Genomic DNA, 19,215 nt, shown 5'->3' with positions numbered 1-19,215 from the left:
ATCAAAATAAGATAAGGCAAATAGTATGGGAGGGCCCCATACTATTTTACGGTCAAAAGGATGATTATGTCTATGATTAAGAGACCAAAGAGAGCATGCTTTTGTATGGAAATGTGTGGCTTCTTCAGGAAAACAGATTTGGAACTGATTTGTAAATAGAGGAGAAAATCTCAGTGATTTGTGCATTTCTGAAATCAATATTACCACTTACCTAAAACACTTGCTCCTTTAATAAACCTTTCTATAACCATGAGAGACAATGGACTCTGAAAAACAAACTGAGGGTTCTAGAGGGGAGGGGGTTGGGAGGATGGGTTAGCCTGGTGATGGGTATTGAGGAGGGCACGTTCTGCATGGAGCACTGGGTGTTATGCACAAACAATGAATCATGGAACACTATATCTAAAACTAATGATGTAATGTATGGGGATTAACATAACAATAAAAAAATTAAAAAAAAATAAACCTTTCTATATACAAACATTTATACTCGTAGATTGAATATTCATATTAGATATTTCTTACTATTTTAGAAAAATAATCAAAAGGTAGAGAACATATACAAGATATGTTAAATGTAACAAGTGGGCATCCTAATTCTACATTCTCTTTTTTGAAAAAAGAATCAAGTTCAAGTTGAGATTTGTTTTTCAAAATTCTTTAAGAATAAATGGCTGTATGGATAAACTTGCACATTGCACACAAATCCTCCCTCATATTAGTATTCACACTGAACATTACCATCCTGGAGGATGTTTTGCAGTAATTTTAACTTTTTTTTTTTTTTTTTTTTTTTTTAGAGAAGGAGGGAGAGAGGCAGGGGAGGGGCAGAGGGAAAGGGAGGGAAAGAATCTTAAGCAGGCTCCATGCTCAGTGTGGAACGCCATGTGGGGCTGGATCCCACGACCCTGAGATCATGACCTGAGCCAAAATCAAGTCGGACACTTAACCAATTGAGCCACCCAGGTGCCCCAATAAATGTATTTAACTTAAAAAAAAATCTTTGTTGACATATAATTCACATACCATAAAAGTGATCCATTTAAAGTATATAGTTCAATGGTTTCTAGTATATTCATGTGTCACCAAAAACAGCTTTAGATCATTTTCATCACCATGAATAGAAATTCTAAAGCCATCAGTGTGACTCCTCAGTTCTCCCCAAACCATTCTCTCCACACCAGCCCTAGGAAGCCACAAATCTACTTTGTTTCTATAAATTAGCATATTTGGGGCATTTTATATAAATGGAAACATACATGTGTTTTGTTTCATTTAGCATAATGTTTTCAGGTTTCATCCATGTTATAGCATGTATCAGTACTTCATTCCTTTTCATTGCTGAGTAATATTAAATGGTAAGGACAGACTACATTTTGTTTATGTGTACATCAATTGATAGATATTTGCATCGTTCCCACTTTTTGGTTGTTATGAATGACATTGCTGTGAAGCAATGTTAAAATGTTATGCCTGTGTAAGTTTTCACATGAGTATATGCTTTTATTTCTCTTGGGTGTATACCTAGGAGTAGAATGGCTGGGTCATAAAGTAACTATGTTTAACAATTTGAGGAATTGGCAAACTATTTCCCAAAGAGGCTGCACCAGTTCACATTCTAACCAGCACTGGATGAGGCTTTCAGTTTCTCCATATCCTTGCCAATACTTGTCATTGTCCACAGCCATCCTGGTATAAAGTGGTATTTCATTGTGGTTTTAATTTGCATTTCCCAATTGGATGATGATGTTGCACATCTTTTCATGTGCCTTTTGGCTATTTGCATACTTTCTTTGGAGAAGTGCCTATTAATGCCTGTTGCCCGTTTTCTAAATTGGGTTATTTATCTTTTATTATTTAATTGTAATAGTTCACATATATTCTAGGTGCAAGTTGCTAATCAGATATATGGTTGGCAAATAGTTTCTTCAATTCTGTGGATAAACTTTTCACTTTTTGAGGGTATCCTTTAATGCACAAAAGTTTTTAATTTTAGTGAAGTTCAGTTTATCTATTTTTTTTTCTTTTGTTACTTGCACTTTTGGTGTTACATCTAGGAAACTATTGCCTAACACAAGGTCATGAAGATTTACTTATTTTTCTTCTAAAAGTTTTATAGTTTTAGCTCTTACATTTAGCTCTCTGATCCATTTTGAATTAATTCTTGCGTATGGTGAGATGGGTCCAACTTCATTCTTTTGCACCTGGATATCCAGTGTCCCAGCACCATTTGTTGAAAAGACTGTTTTTTCCCCATTTAATTGTCTTGACACTCTTGTGGAAAATCAAGTGACCATAACGTGTGTTTTTTTTCCTAGGCTCTCAATTCTGTTCCATTGATCTACATGTCTATCCTTATGTCAGCATCACACTGTCTTAGTTACTAAAGCTTTGTGTTAAGTTTTGAAATCAAGATGTGAAGTCCTCCAACTTTGTTCTTTTTCAAGATTGTTTTGGCTGTTTTACACTTCCTACTTTTCAGCTGAATTTTAGAATCAGTTTGTCAATTTCTGCAAAAAAGCAAGCTGGGATTTTAATGTTGCTTATATTTGAATCTGTAGGTCAGTTTGGGGAGTACTGCCATCTTAGCCATCTTAAGTCTTCAGATCCAAAATCTATCTATAAACTCTATGTTCCTTTCTTGGATGGACCCATTTCAAGGTGGAGAAAAATCTCTAGTGATATTCTCCTTAGCACTGTTTTTGGGTGAGCTCTGTTTAATATTAGAAGGCATTTCTTTTTCATCTTAGTTGATGACACAAGATTGGAAGGGGCAGCATTTGGTGGAATTGATACTTATTTCCGACCAGATTGGTGAACTGAAATCAACAATATTAAAGTTGTCAGCCTTAAAAGTAAATAACTATATTTAGGTTCAAAAACGTAACTGTTTAACAACAGGTTGGAAGAGGTTTTAAAAATAACAAGTTATATATAGTTGATATTTATTTTAGTTTGAGAAGAAAAGAGTTAGGGCATGATAACTGGCTTTTTAGATATCTGAAATTCTACCTATGGAAGATGAAACAAAACGAAGCAAAAGAATAGGATAACATTATAAGGGGATAGATTTAGCACAGTGAGCATGCTTTGTACATTATAGTAGGCCATTTTGATATATTTATTAAAATATTATGTAAAAAAGATCATCCTAATGATATTTGATATTCAGAATACATACTGACCATCAAAAACTGCAAGAGGCTCAGTGATTAAAAAGATAGTGTCAAGTCCAGTATCTTCCATTTACCAAACAGGAGAAGGGATTAGAATATTTTAGAAAAATTCTTAACAATAAATTTGCAAAAGATTTTCTCTTTCTGTGCAATTGCATGTAGTCCAAGTGAGGCTATGGCACTATGGATACTTTTTAGAGTCGACCCATTTTGCAGCTAGCTTTATTTCTTTCTGGATTAAAAATAGAAGGCAGAGGTGTGGAGGCACATCTCCTCTGTGAGTGAAGTGGCAACTTAAGTTAACATGGAGATTAATAATAATAATAATAATTGCTATAATTACCAAATGCTTTCTTTATAAAGTTGGTAGGATTATTAGTCTCATTTACTAATGAGTGAATTGAAGTTTAGAGAGGATATGTAACTCACCCAAAGACACAGAACTCATTAGTGGTGGGGCTAGCATAACTCAAGGGTGTCTGAATCTAGCTGCTATGTTTTTCTACCTTCCAAGAGAAAAACTTAAGAATTATGAAGATTTAATTTAATGGCTCAATCCCTTAAGTGTATTTCTGTCTTCCTTATCCTCAATGTGCCATTTCGTCTGCACTTCCTTTGCTTTGAAAAACTTCATGGAAATAGGTACTCTAGTGATTCTAATACATCTGTTCATTTTTTTGAGTGTGTTGGAACTTTTAGGCATGAGTAAATGTGGTGACAGCTTGACATCTGTTAATACTGACAGGTCATGAGATTAACACCAGGAAGCACTAGAAACATAAGGTGTTGTGGGATAGTTGGTTCATCTCAAGCTATTTTTACATATTTTAAAATCTAAGATCTGTTAGTCGTGTCCTGATTTTGTTTATCCTCAGAGTTATCTATAATCTTAAGGATGCTTTAACTTGAGAAAAGTCTCTAATCTGAGTAAATGTGGCCAGTAAGAAAAGTCTGTGTAGGCACTATGGTTCCCTGGGTCAACACTGTTTATACCCATGCCCTCTGGGAGCAGCTGAGATTCTTTCACCATCCCCAGATCCATGCCCCAGAAGGGCTGCCATAACAAAGTATCAAAAACTGAATGGCTTAAAAAGAACAGAAATTGGGGCGCCTGGGTGGCTCAGTCTTTAAGCATCTGCTTTCAGCTCAGGTAATAATCCCAAGGTCCTGGGATCGAGCCCCGCGTTGGGTTCTCTGCTCAGCGGGAAGCCTGCTTCGCCCTCTCCCACTCCCCTTGCTTCTGTTCCCTCTCTTGTGGTGTCTCTCTCTGTCAAATAAATAAATAAAATCTTAAAAAAAAAAAAAAGGAACAGAAATTTATTTTTTTCGCAGTCTAGAAGCCAGAAGTCTGAAACTAAAGTGTTGGCATGGCTATGCTCCCTCCAAAGCCTCTAGGGGAGGATCCTTCCTTGTCTCTTCCAGCTTCTGGTAACACCAGGTACTCCTTGGCTTGTAGGTGCATTACTCCAATTTCTGCCTCCATCCTTCCATGACATTTTCCCTGTATCTCTGCATCTTCACATTGTCTTCCCTCTTTTTATAAGGATACACAGTCATATTGGATTAAGGGCCTATCCTAATTCAATATAACCTCATCTCAACTTGGTTATATCTACAGAGATTCTATTTCCAAATAAGATCACATTCATAGGTACTGAGGTTAGGACTTCAACATGTCTCTTTAAGAGACACAATTCAACCTGTGACACCAAATCTGGTATTTGTGACACTGCTGAAGTGTCACTGATTGAGGCCAATCCCTCAGAGAAGTCCAGAAGTGGGGGGACTCATTCTACTAAAAATAAGTTAGTCTCTTAGCAGTTAGAATGATTGCTCTTTCACCAACTCCTTCCCCAAATGGTTGTATTTTCATGATGATGTGAATTTTCTCATATTTGAAGGGTCCCCAAGCTGATGTTATTTCAACTAGTGCAGCACGATATGACAACAGTAGTACCGCAATGCAGCGCAAATATCAACAACCATGAAATCAATAGACGGAGCAGATGATGTGACTCAACGAGCTGTGACAATCAGCAAATGACTGATGTGAGAAGCGCAGCTTTTGGCAGCAGGTGCTTCACTGAGAATTGGTTTTAGTGAATCACCACTGCAGCTGCCATTTTTCTCTGAGCCAGATAAATCCTGACATGAATGAGGTGCTGTTATTGGAGATGTAAATGCAGCTAGTACTAAATGTCACTGGCCTAAGTCTGAGACATGTAGTCACTCGCAAATGCAAGGAAGGGGATGATTTTGACATTTAATATATTTTTGTTGAGTTTTGCCTCTTTTCTTGTCCTTTCCACAACCGTGCATTGAATTTAATGTCTTAATGTGAAGCATATCTAAATCAGTTAAAGTGAAGCATATGTGAATAAGTTAATTCATCTTCTAAAAAGCAAATGTATTTAATATAAAGAATTGTGTGGGTCTAGTAGACAACACTTGGGGGGAAAAATAAATCTTTAAAAACGTGTATTAAGATTTTCCTTTGTTATAAATTTATACTTCAATGGCATCAATTAAATTTAAATTTAATTTTAAATTCAATTCAATTTAAATTCAGCTGTGAGTGTGGGACTACTGTGTGAGTGGTAGTCATGAAGCGCCGGCTACATAGCCTAATGCAGAGGCCTGCTCCGAATACCTCTCCAGTTCTAGCCAGATCATAAATTAGAAAAGTGAAGTTTTTTTTTAGTTGACCCACATACCTGAGTTAAAGAAAAATCTTTAAAATGACAACGACAACAAGCAACAGCAATATCAAAAAGAAACAAGAAAGACTAGGTTGCATCCCCTAGCAAAGATAAATAGGAAAAGCAGAAATGAGCATTACGGCCTAAGTCTCTTTACTGATGAACTGAGTATGAAGTTTTTACCTGGTCAGTTTGCTTTTCAGAGACTGTTTTTACAGTTGGTGCTTAAGAGTAACTCTTGAAAGACCCTTTAGGAATGGATTTATCTCAAAATGCTATTTCAGGGTTTTTTCCTTAGTATTATTCTAAAATCTGAGACTGACATTCTGTATCTTATTTAGATAGAAACATCTAAATCTGCAGCACGTTAAATAGTGAGCAGAGATAAATGCCTTTTGAATAATGTTCCTCTGTATATTTCTCTTTCATGTGTGTTTTTCCTAGACTGTAGGAGAAAGAAATAGCCATAACTAAGAATATCAGGACAAAGTAGATGCAAGAAGGAGACCTTTTTAGCCCAAGAACTAACAGAATCAAAATCACACAGGAATTCACACAGTTAGATTTGAAAGGAAATGGAGGTCAGGAAGAGAAAAAAAAGAGTTAGCTGTAAAGTCAGTTTTGTTAGTGAAAAAAATAATTAAAGTTCATTTGAAACTTTCTCAGAACTTTTCTGGTCCTATGTTGGTAATTGGTTATTTATTTAAAAAATTTTTTTAAAGATTTATTTATTTAGAGAAAGAGAGAGAGAGCAAGGGAGCAGGTGAGCATGTGGAGAGGGGCAGAGGGAGAGGGTCTTCAAGCAGACTCCCTGCTGAGCGCCGACCACCAGCCAAGGCTTGATCGCAAGACCCATGAGATCATGACCTGACCTGTAAGCCAAGAGTCGGCCGCCTAACTGACAGTCACCCAGGTGCCCTGGTAATTGGTTATTTAGAAGCAATTTGGTTTTAGATGAAGCTGAGTTTATATTCCCTTCCCCCCACAATAAAGAAATGGCCTATGATCTTGTACTAGTCACTTAACCTTCTAAAGTACAGTTTCTCCTTGGGTACTAGGAACTTCCTAATAATAACTATCATTTCTTAAGCACTTCCTATGTGTTAGGCATTATACTGAGTACTTTTCAGACATTGTCTCATTTAATGTTCATAACATATTCTGTGAGGCAGAAGTTTTCTTTCCACATTATAAATAAAGAAAGTTGGGCCGAAGTTATCCAAGTTATAGCTATTAAGTTCTAGAGACAGTCTGGCTCCAAAGCTCATGTGCATAGCATTATACTGTCTTTAGTACTAGAATCTGTCCCAGCTTTAGCCTTCTCTGACCAAGCCTTTTGGACGGTCTGACTTCCTTGGCCCAGTGTTCCCGCCTTTGACACTGCCTCTCAACGAGTTTCAAGAAGGGTTACTTTGCAAAAACCCTTAAAGCTGCCACAGGCTATCTATGCAGATAGAGAAACTGCAGTCCGAAGGCTTTACTATTTTGTAAGAGGTCATTATGTCCATTTCATGAAAGCATCTTGTCTTACCCAAAAAGGCACTAAATAATAATAATAATAATAATAATAAATAATAATAAATGTATTTATATAGAATAATATATATTTATATAATATTATAATTTTTATATTTATATATTATATTATTAAATATATATTTATTTATAATATTTATATATTATATTATTATATTATATTATATTATATTTATAATATTTATATATTATATTATTAAATATATATATTTAATAATATATATTATTTAAAATTGAGGATCTATTTCTTGGTACTCCTCATCCACTTCGCACCCCTTACTCTAAGAGTCTGTGAAATCACTTTCTGGTAGATATGGGAGGATGGCAACACGGGTTTTTTTGCTTTTTTTTTTTTTTATGTTGGTTAATTTGTCTTTATTTTTAATTTAAATTCAATTAATTAATATATAGTGTATTATTAGTTTCAGAGGTAGAGTTCAGTGATTCATCAGTCTTATATAATACCCAGTGCTCATTGCATCACATGCCCTCCTTCATGTCCATCATCCAGTGCTGTCCTGACTGCTTTCAAGGATATTGCTATGCTTCTAAAAAAACAGAGCTGACTCCTTTGAATAGGTTACTGATCTCATCAAGGTGAGGGTGGAGCATCTGGTATTAAAATACAATGCTAATAGAATGTCCCATAAAAACCACTTTGAAAAAAATGTGGCATATTTTCCACATACTTACTTTTCGCTGCTCCTGTGGGTTGAATTAATCAAGTGACACCGCTGTCCTTGAGACAGTATGACTTGGTGTCAGGCAGACGTGGGTTCCAATCTTGACACTGCTTGGTACTGGCTCTATTATAACCACAGGTTCTTTCAGGCATCCAATAGTATTAATATCTACTTTCGAGGGCTTTTGTAAGGATTCAGTGTGAGAATGTTTAAGACATCTGGAAAATCACGAACACTCCACAATTGTTAACTGCCTTCCCTCCCGCGTTGGTATATTCACTTTCATATATAACATCATTTTCATTGGCTTTCTTCGTGAACATAAATGCCAGATCTAAATATGCTAGTATGAATATAAGAGTATTGGGGTTAGTACTTAAAATTTTAAGTCTATTTTTTTTAATTAACATTGAAATTACATTCTTAACTGTGATGCCTAACAGTGTTCTCTTTAGCCCCAGTTATACCTATTAAGATGTTGTAAATCATTTGGAACACATCTGAGACTTATGAAATTATTTCCTGGTGTTCGAGGACTGTGACAGAAGCAAGAAAGTAATACAGGCTAAGAAGTTTAATATTGTTGGAAAAATTTAAAACATAACTTCCTTTACTGAAGCGTGGCAAGCAAAATTAAGAAACAGTGAGTAGTTTATAATAAATGTGCAACTGGTGCTTTAGCGAGGTGGTTTTTCTATGACACATGATAAGGAGGTAGAGAAAGGGGCTTTCCTGAGTGAGCAGAGTGGCTTTCGGTTTATATGTTCGATGCCAGGAATTTTTGAACCACACAAGCCACACCTGAGGAGATGTGCAGGACAGATGGGAGCGAAACAATTTTGCATGTTGTATGCAACTAAACACAATCCTCCTTCCTGCCCCCGCCCCTGATACACACACACATTCTTCCCTTCTATCAGCTCAAGATTAAAAGAAAGCTTTTTTTTTTTTTTTTTGCCCCAAGCTAATTTGATGGTGTACAGTAACTTTTCTTCAGGTATTTTGCAACCATTTATAAAAGAGAGGTCATTTTAGGGCAAGCCTTTCTACCCCGATTTACTTAGAGGAATAAATAGTAATGTCTGGTTGTTACATTTAAAAAGGGGGGAGGGTAGAATCCCTCAGTTCGAGCCAGTATTAAGAACTTTGAAAAAGATTATGAAACTCAAGTATAATGCTAGAAACAATAAGGACAAAAACTAACCCCCATGTAAAGACCATGGATAATGCCGTCAGTATGTGAAGAGGAAAAGAGGAAGAGATTACTAACAGACTTCTCTTCAAAGGAAAGGAGGGGAATATCAATTCTTCATACAAAGTGAATTCGTATGATTGGTTTCAGTGAAAATATAATGGTAAAGAATCCTGGAATTTTGATGTCCTTGGGTAACTACAATGTACACTGTGCAACCTAAAGCTAGGGAGAAAATTTTTTTTTTTTAAGAAAAATCTTAAGAAAACCTAATATAGTTATTGTCATCGGTCTGAAGTGGATAGTGCTGGACAGTGGAATGAAGAACAGAATCTCTGGTCCGACGGCTCCCCAGAAAATGTCCTCCTGGGTGGGTGGCAGTGGCCAGGTGGGGAGGAAGCACTAACTAAGAGTGTGGCACACAACGCTGCCTGAATATTCTGGAATGCTGGTGATCTTCCAGTAATTGGAATGCATGTGGCAAGTGGTACAGATTCCCAGACTCTTAGATGTCACAGTTGCCTTGCCTGTCGCCAACCTTGTATTAATTTCAAAGCATAAATTTAGATCCACTGTGAATTAAATTTAGATCCAAAGTGAAATTGAGGTCCACTGCGTCTTTGAATGTAACTTAGTAAAAGTTGGGGAGGAGGCTTTTGTTTCATTTTGTCATTTCCAAACATCAGCCTCGTAGAAAGGATGAGAACAGTAGCAAAACTTCTGCTTCCACTCCCTTTACTCCTCTCATCTCCTTCCTTCCTCTACTGTGAGAATAAGGAAAAGAGAAAATGGTATACATACCTGTCGCTTGTTCTTTTCTGTCTTGGGATTCTGGACATTTAAATGGAAACTAAAGCACGATTGAGACCTGGCTTGTTCAGAACCCTGATTAATGCTTTTTTATTTCAAGAAATGTTTGCTTTAATTTTTCATGAGAACTTTAAACGGATTTAAGAAGTATAGGCTACATCAAATCCCTCTTAAATTTGTTTGTCTTCTTGGATTAAGGTTAATTCTGTTATTCCATGATTTCAAATCATTACCCTTCTCTTATTAAGATAAGAACAAACTTTTTTTTTTTTTTTTTTTTTTGCCTTTGCTGATTACTGCTTCTTCTTCCTGCCTTCTGGGAGAACACCTGTTACTCAGTTTTTGACACATTGATCTCTCTGAGCCTGAGATTCTATCAATTCTCATCTTTTCAACTATATTCTACACAAAATTGCTGAAATTCCCATTTTCAGTTTTCTCCTCTTGCCTGAGTCCCAGGCTCATAGTTCTAGTGACTTACCGTTCACGTCCCCTGGGCTCCGTTGGGACCATTTAAATGTCACCAGCTCTCCTCCTCACCTGTTATTTTGTTAGTGGTTCCACTCTCCTGGTTCCCCAAACAAAACCTTGGAATTGTTTCAGCTTACTGCTTTCCTTCATTCACTATAGCTATCCCCACGTTCCACGGATTTTTCCATTTTGAAATGTTTTTTAGATTCATCTTTATCAGTTAAGAGATCAGTTTACCAGTTATCACAAAGAGCTAAACTAGCTGGATTAAACACAACGTAAATGTAGTTTTGTGTTGTGTACAGCTCAGGTCGCTGGTACAGGGGTGGAAGAGAGGCATGGCCGTGTTAGGAATGCAGGCTCCTTCGATTCTGTTGCTTTGTCATCCCCAAAGTCTTGATTGTCCTAGTCTGCTTGATTAACGATGGCTCAGCACCACAGGTACATACCAATGTTCAAAAAGGGGACAAGAGGAGGCAGAAGCCACATTCTCCTCTCTTTCAGAGTATAACCTAGAAATGAAATACTTTACTTCTTCTCAGAGCCCATCTTTAAATGGCAAAATCCAGTTGCATGGCCTTATCTAGCACCTTGGGAGGCTTGGTTATATGGTCCTTAGCTATGTGCCCAGCTAAACTTCCTATTTCTACAGAAGACAAGGAGAAGAACTTCGGGAGCCAACCAGCAGCATCTGCTACACCTTCCTTACTCCAATTCTATTGTCTTTACCCTTTGGCGGGTCTTTATTGCCCATTGCCAAGATTACTTTTGGTGACTTTTAGCTGGGTTTACTGATGGCTCATTATCAAGCCACCCATTCTTTCTTTAAAGAGCCACTTTTTTTTTCCCTCTTGTTTAAACTTTGCTCTTAACCTTCAAAGCTCTTTGTAATCTGGTCCTATTCTACCTGTTTCTAATCTTTTTTTCAAAGTTCATTGATTCATTTATTTATCCAGTAAATATGTGTTGAGTGCCTACTCTGTGTCAGACACGGAGTCATTTATTTTCCTAAACTGGTGCTGTGGATGGAAACATCTTCATGAATGTACATACTTGCTAATGTCACAATGATTCATTTCTTTGAAGCTTGTTTTCACCATTGTCATGATTGAGAGGTTAAATACATTTTAAGAACAGCCTTTTGAAATGAGGTCTTGCAGTCGAAGTGGTTAATTTGCTTTTAGGAATCAGATGATGTTCACTTGACATTTTTCAACTTTCAGGTTTTTATGCATTTAAAACTATGATTTGCTTTTAAAAACAAAATGAAAATAGAAGAATGCTTATTGAAGCAGCTATAACTAGATTTAGTAGCTCATTGAAATTGTAAAATTGCTCAAATGCAAGCATGAACTAAAGATTACCTCATGTGTTAACAATTGTCCAGTTGCTTCTTTGTTCCCAAACACATTAACCTCATGCTTAGTCCTGCAGACTGAGGTGTGAAGATGTATATCACAGAACACACCTTGTTTGGACTTTGTCTTCCAGACTGCATTTTCTTCTTTTCTATAATCCTAGGTAATATAGAGACAGACATTTACTTAATACAACTAATCTGACATTATTTTTATATTTAGTTCTTTATTCTTTCAGAGAAGATGCTGGACCAGGTCCAGATCTAGGGCAAGGTATATGAAGCTGAGTTGTACAAATACAGGGTCAAATCTTTATTTAGATTTTTGATGTTTTTTTTCATCATAGAGTTTCTAATTAGTTTTAGTCACTAATTTTGATTTTTTAAAAAAATTGCGTTAAATATTATTTATCTTGATTTCTGAGGATTCAGGGACCTCCTGAAATCTTGTGTTTGAAGTGCGCTGGATCCTTCTTCTTTATGTAAATTATTTGTATATCGACATGGCTGGCTGCTTGAGTCATTAAAACTTTCAAGTGAGGATATATATATTTCAAAGAGAAAATAAATACTCATTATTTTACCAAACACTAGAAGCAAAAATTATCTTAAATGCCATCAGATCATCATAGTTTTAAGTATTTACATTTACAACTGAGATCAGATCAGGATACACAAGGAAACCACTCCATGAAAACAAGGCAGGGGCATTAAATGGGAGGATGAACAAGTGGCCAGTTTGAGTAATTTTAGCTGCTTTATTACATTCTGTCTTGAAATGGCTGCTCTCGTTCCATCTCTAGCCTGGTAGCCTCATCTCTAATGGCAGAGTGGTTATGTCATTTTCAGACTACATCTTTGGAGGAGGAGGAGAGGAGGAAGAGGAGAGAGTGGGTAGAGCCTGGGAGCTGCTTTAACCGGAGCAGTTCTGCGTGTATCTGTCTTACATATTGGCCATCTGCTAAAGAGTTCATTTGGAAAAAAAATATTTAAAAAATAGTTTGAGAATCACTGGACTAGATGATTCACAATTCTGAGTGTACCTGTAGTTCTGATATGATGGATTTCTGCTGATCTACCCACACCTTGATCTGCTACTCTTTGTCAGGCATGCAACAAACACCCTTTGGTGAGACTGCCTTGAATATCTCCTAGCCTTCGTGTATAACACTGTGTTTTCTCTAGATTTAATAGTAGTTCTAAGAGAGGTAGGAGAGAGAATTAGACCTTGTGCAATAGCAATGTCCTACAGATTGTGCCTCTTATACTGAAGTTCAGGAAGAACATAGTCGAATACCCAGTTATATTATTTTTATTTCATTTTAAATTTCTGTCAATGTATCTAATATATATGATAATTTATAATATAACATATAACATATTAGTCTATTAGTAGAGTGATACTTATAATTTATGAAAAGAAATATTCATAAATAGGAGATGTATACTCAAAACAATTTTGTTGTTGTTAGGGGCATGCCACTGTTCTTGAAACCTTTTCAGAAATTACTGCTCTTTTGTTAGTAAAATTGTTGATAGTTGATAACTAAGGATAAGTAGAGACTCTCCCAGTCTCTTAATCTTTAGCATATCGCTCGTAAATCTAAATTTTGATGAGTGTGAGTTATCAAAAATATGTATGGAATATTATTTTCAAAGTCCATCCCATAAGTATACTTGGACGTAACATAAGCTACAAAGAGGTAGAGAGGGAAAAATAATTATGTCAGCATACTATTTCTTTTTTTGTTTCTTGGTTCTATTACAATGGGCAGAAATAGTGGAAATTCATAAAATGAAAACACTAATTTGGTAAAGGTATACAATAGGGATTTTTTAAAACGTGCATTTGAAAGACACAAATAACAATGTTTAGTTTTATCAAACTGACTTTAAATTGGGTGCCTGTTTACAGTTTCTATTAGATCTTTGCCAAGAGCTGTATGCAGATGTTTGAAAAAAACTAGGACTACAAAAGTATGTTTTTGTAATCTTGTTTTTAGGGGTGAATATTTACATTATATTACATAAATTTTGAAGCTTATAAATTTTTATTTTATTACAACTTCCCCCATGATCGTGTTTTCATTTATTTTTCTCTTCCTCTTCTCAGTTCCTTATATTTGGCCTGAACAAATTAGACTCAATGGAAAGGAAATAGTCCCAGATACAGAGTGAGAGGAACAGTGCAAACCATATGGGAAGCTGGGTACAGGAACAAAGTTAAAAGATGTCCATTTTGGATTTTAAAATTCTTTCACAGTGATAAAGTATGCATTCAGGCAGCGCTGAGTCTGAAAAATACCTCATGCACCTTGACATTCAACAGATATTTATTTTATTTCTCCTACCATGTACAAAATGTTGTGCAAGAGGAATGAGTCACAGCCAATGTCCTCAAAAGGCTTTGAAAATTGTGTGAGGTGGAGATGGGAAGACAGTAATCAGAAATTTATAAGTTCAATAATGGAGACACACCAGTGTTTCAGAGCACAGGGGAGGGAATGTACTAGCCCAAGGGGCATAGAAGTCTTCTGGGAAAGGGGTGCCCAAGTTAACCCTGAATGGATAAATACATGGTAGCCAGGGGATAGGGAGGGGACCCAGGTCAAGAACATCAGTCACAGGGGCAATATAAATAAGGCAAAGGGGTGCCATTAGCTGGGTATGACCTCAGAACTTTAGGATTAATGCAGGCTGGGCATGGGTGAAAATGAAGGAGAGGTGGATTGGGGTCAACTCCTGGAGGGCACCATACATGCTGTAAAAGGGCTTAGACTTGATCCTGTAGGTGATGGGAAGGCTGTGAAGGATTAAGTATAGAATGACTATGAGCACATTTACTTTGAAATAATTCCATCTGACATCTGAGTAAAGAATGGAGTTGCAGGAAGCAAGAATGCTAAGAAGAAGAGTCATTTAAGATGTTGCTGCAATAGTCCTAGAAGAGTACTAACACCTGTTATTTGAAATGAAGGCCTTTTGACTTTTAACAGAAAGTTTTATTGTAGAATTGGAGGTTTTGCTTTTCTTAAGAAAGTCAAGTCATGGTATTTACCAGTTGTAACTCTATAAAAACAAAATGATTAAAATTTGTTAATCTAGGGGCGTCTGGGTGGCTCAGTCAGTTAAGTGTCTGCCTTCAGCTCAGGTCATGATCCCAGGCTCCCTGCTCAGCGTGGAGTCTGCTTCTCCCTCTGCCCTTCCCCCCGCTCATGCTCTCTCTCTCAAATAAATAAATAAATAAAATCTTTCAAAAAAATAAATAAAATTTGTTAATCTAACTGAATTTATTCCTTTTCTGGTTCTTAATAGCTTTTTTTTTTTTTAATTAATTTACAGGAAAGAAAGTTTATCAGAATTTCTTCCTAAACCTCTTAGAAATAACAGCATATTTTAATCAGAGACTTGTAAGTATCCTTTTTTCTTTATTTAGAAAATTAGATATTGATTTTATGGAAAAATTGGCTCCTTCAGGAATACACTTGACAGAATATAGCTATACAATCTGAGTTGGCATGCAAAATTTGAGTGAGAGTAAAACACACAGAAAATCACCTCTCAAAAAACAAAGAAAACAAAACCTCGGTCAGAAAACCGTCATCAAATCTATCTACACCTAGTGAATGTTTGACTTATTTTTTGGCAATTTCTATTTCTTGATGTCATTTTCATTATTTTTTCCCCTTTGTGAAAATATCTGTGTGGCCACATATTTTGGGAAGTCTGTAACATCAATGAGAAGGAAGAGGAAAAGGGTAGGGTGTGAACACAGGAAAGGGAAGAATTTGTATTCTGTTAAAAGTTACATGGCTTCGGACGACTTTGTATTTTCCAATTACACTTTCAGTGAAAGTTTTTACAAGATCAAAGGTAGGTCTCATAATAGCTAAGGTTCAGTCAGTTTCATCATATTTTTGAGATGTCTTTTACTCTGCTAGATCCCAAACTGGCCAACTCAGAGAATCAGGGAGACCCTTCCTGCTTCAATTTAGCAAGAAGTCAAGACAAGCACATCTTTTTACAAGCATGTATTTTATCAGATAAGTTGAGAAGACTCAATGAGAAGGAAAAAAAAAAAAGCTTTGTCCTAAAAGTGTATCTGTAGCAACAGCATTTAATATTTTATTCCCTGAAAGACATTTGAAATCTAATGTAGTCCTATTTAGCACTAAGACAAATAGTTGTCATACTGAGTTAAGAGCAGAGTCTAGAGCCCATGGAGTAAAGGGAAATTAATGAAGAAGTCAGGTAACTAAGGTCTGGAGCTGAGTGGGTTCTTCACTAGGTGGTAAGAGCTTAGCATACTTCTGGGCTTCTCAACTGTAAATACTTGTGTTTGAAGATTGTTGACTAGAATTGATGACTACCTTAGATCATTTTATGATTCTAGGACATCCCTGAAACTTTGTTGCTTAGTAGTTAATAGTCATTTTATCTTGGGTAATCTATGATTATTATAATGGAATTAACACTTGTGTAGTAGCTAATAAAACCAACCAACAGGAACTAAGACATATTTCTTGCTTGCTTCATCAGATAAGATCTCAGCAAATTGTTTAATTAAAAAGTGTACTGAAATCTTAATTACACATTCTGTCACAATATAGGTGGTTTCCTAGCTACGTGACATTAATTTTTAGTTCCAATGCATCCATATTTGAATCTTGTGTGTTTGAACAAGTTACCTGAATTCTTTAATGCTTCAATTTATCAGTAAAATGAAGTTAAAAATGCTTATATTATAGGCTTGTATGGGGATTAAGTGAAATGATGAAACAATACAATATAAATAATAATACTGAAATAACCTACTGCAATCAAAATTTCCTATCTTTACTATATTGTTTCATAGACTTTGAGGTTTTGCCCACATAATGATTTCATTTGTCTGTGTATATAAATTATTTATAAAATCACTGAAAGAATTGTGAGAATGGAGATTTTTGGCCAAATTCCCAGATATTTTTTTTTTTTTTTTTTTTTTTCCCAGATATTTTTAAAGAGCATCTCAGATAAGTCACCTGAAAATGACCTACAGGCTACTCTTTGAGAAACACAAATTTTCTTTTAAAAATGAGCCTCAAAGTAGTTGATTAATCAAATCACAAGGGAACTTTGTACAAAATACATATTCCTAGGGCACCATCTTGGAGATTCCAATTTGGCAGATCTGGAGCAAGGCTTTGCAACTTGTGTTTTAAACAAGTTGCCATGCTGATTTTGATTTTTGCAAACCACTGCTCTACAACCTCACCATATCTCTGCCTTTTAATTGATAAAGCTTATAGCTGTGCTTCCCATAAGTACATGAGGGGATATCATTATTTGTCAATGCTTCAACTAGTCCAGTTCAAGTTCCAGGGGTGATGAGCTTGGATGTCTGCATTTGTGTACATTAACCAGATTGGCAGTCTTCTCTACCTTGGTTGGGTAACTGCTTTAAGTAAATCAAGTCAAGCCCATAAATTGTGGAACCCCTGAGTGAGAAAGGACTGTTAGAAACCATCTAGTTTAAACCCTTTTCTCACAGAGGAGGAAAATGAGTCTCAGAGGTCTGATGAAGGCCACAGGACAAGACCAGAACTAACTTCTGAATTTCTGTTCCCAGCTCAGTTCCATTTCCATTGCAGTCGGTTGACTTTGATTCTGCCATTTCAATAACGTGCAACCTGTGAAACCAGCTACTCTTGTGCTGGCTGTAGGCTTCCCAGCAGGCATAGAAAGTGCTGTATGAGTCAGCTTTCCTACTTAACTGTTCAGCTGTCTGAAAGTGACAGCTTCTTCCTCTCCATCTCCAGTTCTCTATCTTGAATAACAAAGAGGCAGGAAGGCCACTGAGGGACTGAAGGTACTCCCCAGGAGAGGCAGCCTGTTCCAGCAGGGGTACCATCTTCTCAGTTACCTTCCTGATTCTTTATCTTAGCCAGAGTCATCTGCTTTTTCTCCAACTATCTCTGGATGGCAAAGGCATCATTGCTTTTGTCTGTCATTTTACTCTTGCATCATTTTCTCTTAGCATTCTTTACATCATGTTAGTTGCCCTCCTTTGGACACCATTTAGCTCTGGAGTGCCATTAAGTTCAACAGATATTAAATACTACTGTGTCCCAAGAATAGTCTTGGGTACCAGAGATGTAAAATGAAGCTAGCATGGTCCTAGTTTCAGAAGAGTTTACAGTGTCATGGGGAAGGAGATCAGTATAACAAATCTGCAGGAGTGCTTGAGAGTGTTACAGTAGCCACCATGTCAGGAGAGTCAAAGAAATATTGGGAAAGGAAGTGACATCAGTCTGTTTCAAGTGAAAAAACCATAGCCCATAGGATAAGTACACAACCTTTTGCAACCGCATGAAGCGAATGTTTCTAAGGTTTAATGAAGAGAGCTAATGCAATCAAGAGATGAATAAGGTGGGTGTTGGCATGATGGTGAGAAAGGGACACTGCAACGTGTAGCAGGAGACCGGGGTCTTCTACTCACACTACCAACCCCAACCTATGTGACTTGTGCCAATCCAGCGAGACTCTTCAGGCCCCACTTGAGTGTTCACTCAGTTCATTCAAATAATGAAATTCAAGTTATAGGCTGTCCTACATTCCTGAGATACAGTCGGGTGGAGGAAAAGTACCTCCCAGATGAAGTGCTATCTGAGCCAAAGCCTCAGTTTTGAGTGGGTATTGATTGGGTAAAGAAGCTTTGGAAGGAGAATGCTTCAGCCAGGAGGAACTGCGTCCATCCATTGGCCTGTGTCTGGGCGTGAAGGGAGTATTTCTGAGAGCTACAAATCCTCAGTGGGGAACAGTTTCTCTCAGCTTCTGGACCACAGGGGAGGAGAAGCAAGAGGCAAGGCTGGAATATAAGCAGAATGTAGATCATACAGGGTGTTGTTAGTCATGCTAAGGACCTGGGCGACTTTTTCTTGGCTTAAGGAGAATGGTCGAAGAGCTGAGATTTAAGATTTGTGTGGCTGAATTTAAGAATGGAAGAGGAAAAGAAAACTGAAGCAGGATAAATAGTGAAGGAGATAATCCAATCTGGAGATGTGGTGCCCTTAACTATGTTAGTAAAAAAGTGAGCAGAGCAGTAGTTGGTCCATCAACTAAAGAGCTATTTAGAGAATAGAGTTTATATGACTTGACGGTCATGGAGGTGAGGGAAAAGGATGCCTGCTAGGCTTCTGACCTGTGCAACTGGGTGGATTTTAGTGCTGTTTATGGAGAAAGAAACCCAGGAGGAGGAACTGGTTTCAAAAGGAATTCGAGAATCTCTAACATGAGGGGAGGAAACCAG

At 36.8% G+C, this 19,215-nt stretch overlaps 1 protein-coding gene across 12 annotated transcripts in view; it reads left to right on the top strand.

Moving 5' to 3' along the window:
* PKIB (cAMP-dependent protein kinase inhibitor beta) overlaps positions 1–19,215 on the top strand; it is a 138,800-nt gene that overhangs the window by 83,392 nt on the left and 36,193 nt on the right. For 8 of the 12 annotated variants that reach the window (XR_013441133.1, XR_013441134.1, XM_036088665.2 and 5 more), the window contains one exon: positions 15,267–15,334. The exons of the other annotated variants lie outside the window; for them this stretch is intronic. The gene's annotated coding sequence lies outside the window, so the exon portion shown is untranslated. The remainder of the gene's footprint in view (positions 1–15,266; positions 15,335–19,215) is intronic. 12 annotated transcript variants of the gene reach the window in all.

This window comes from Halichoerus grypus, chromosome 9, assembly GCF_964656455.1.
Source record: "Halichoerus grypus chromosome 9, mHalGry1.hap1.1, whole genome shotgun sequence".
Classification (NCBI taxonomy): Eukaryota; Metazoa; Chordata; class Mammalia; order Carnivora; family Phocidae; genus Halichoerus; species Halichoerus grypus.
Note: the sequence above shows the minus strand (reverse complement) of the source record. Positions and strands in the feature narration are given on the sequence as shown.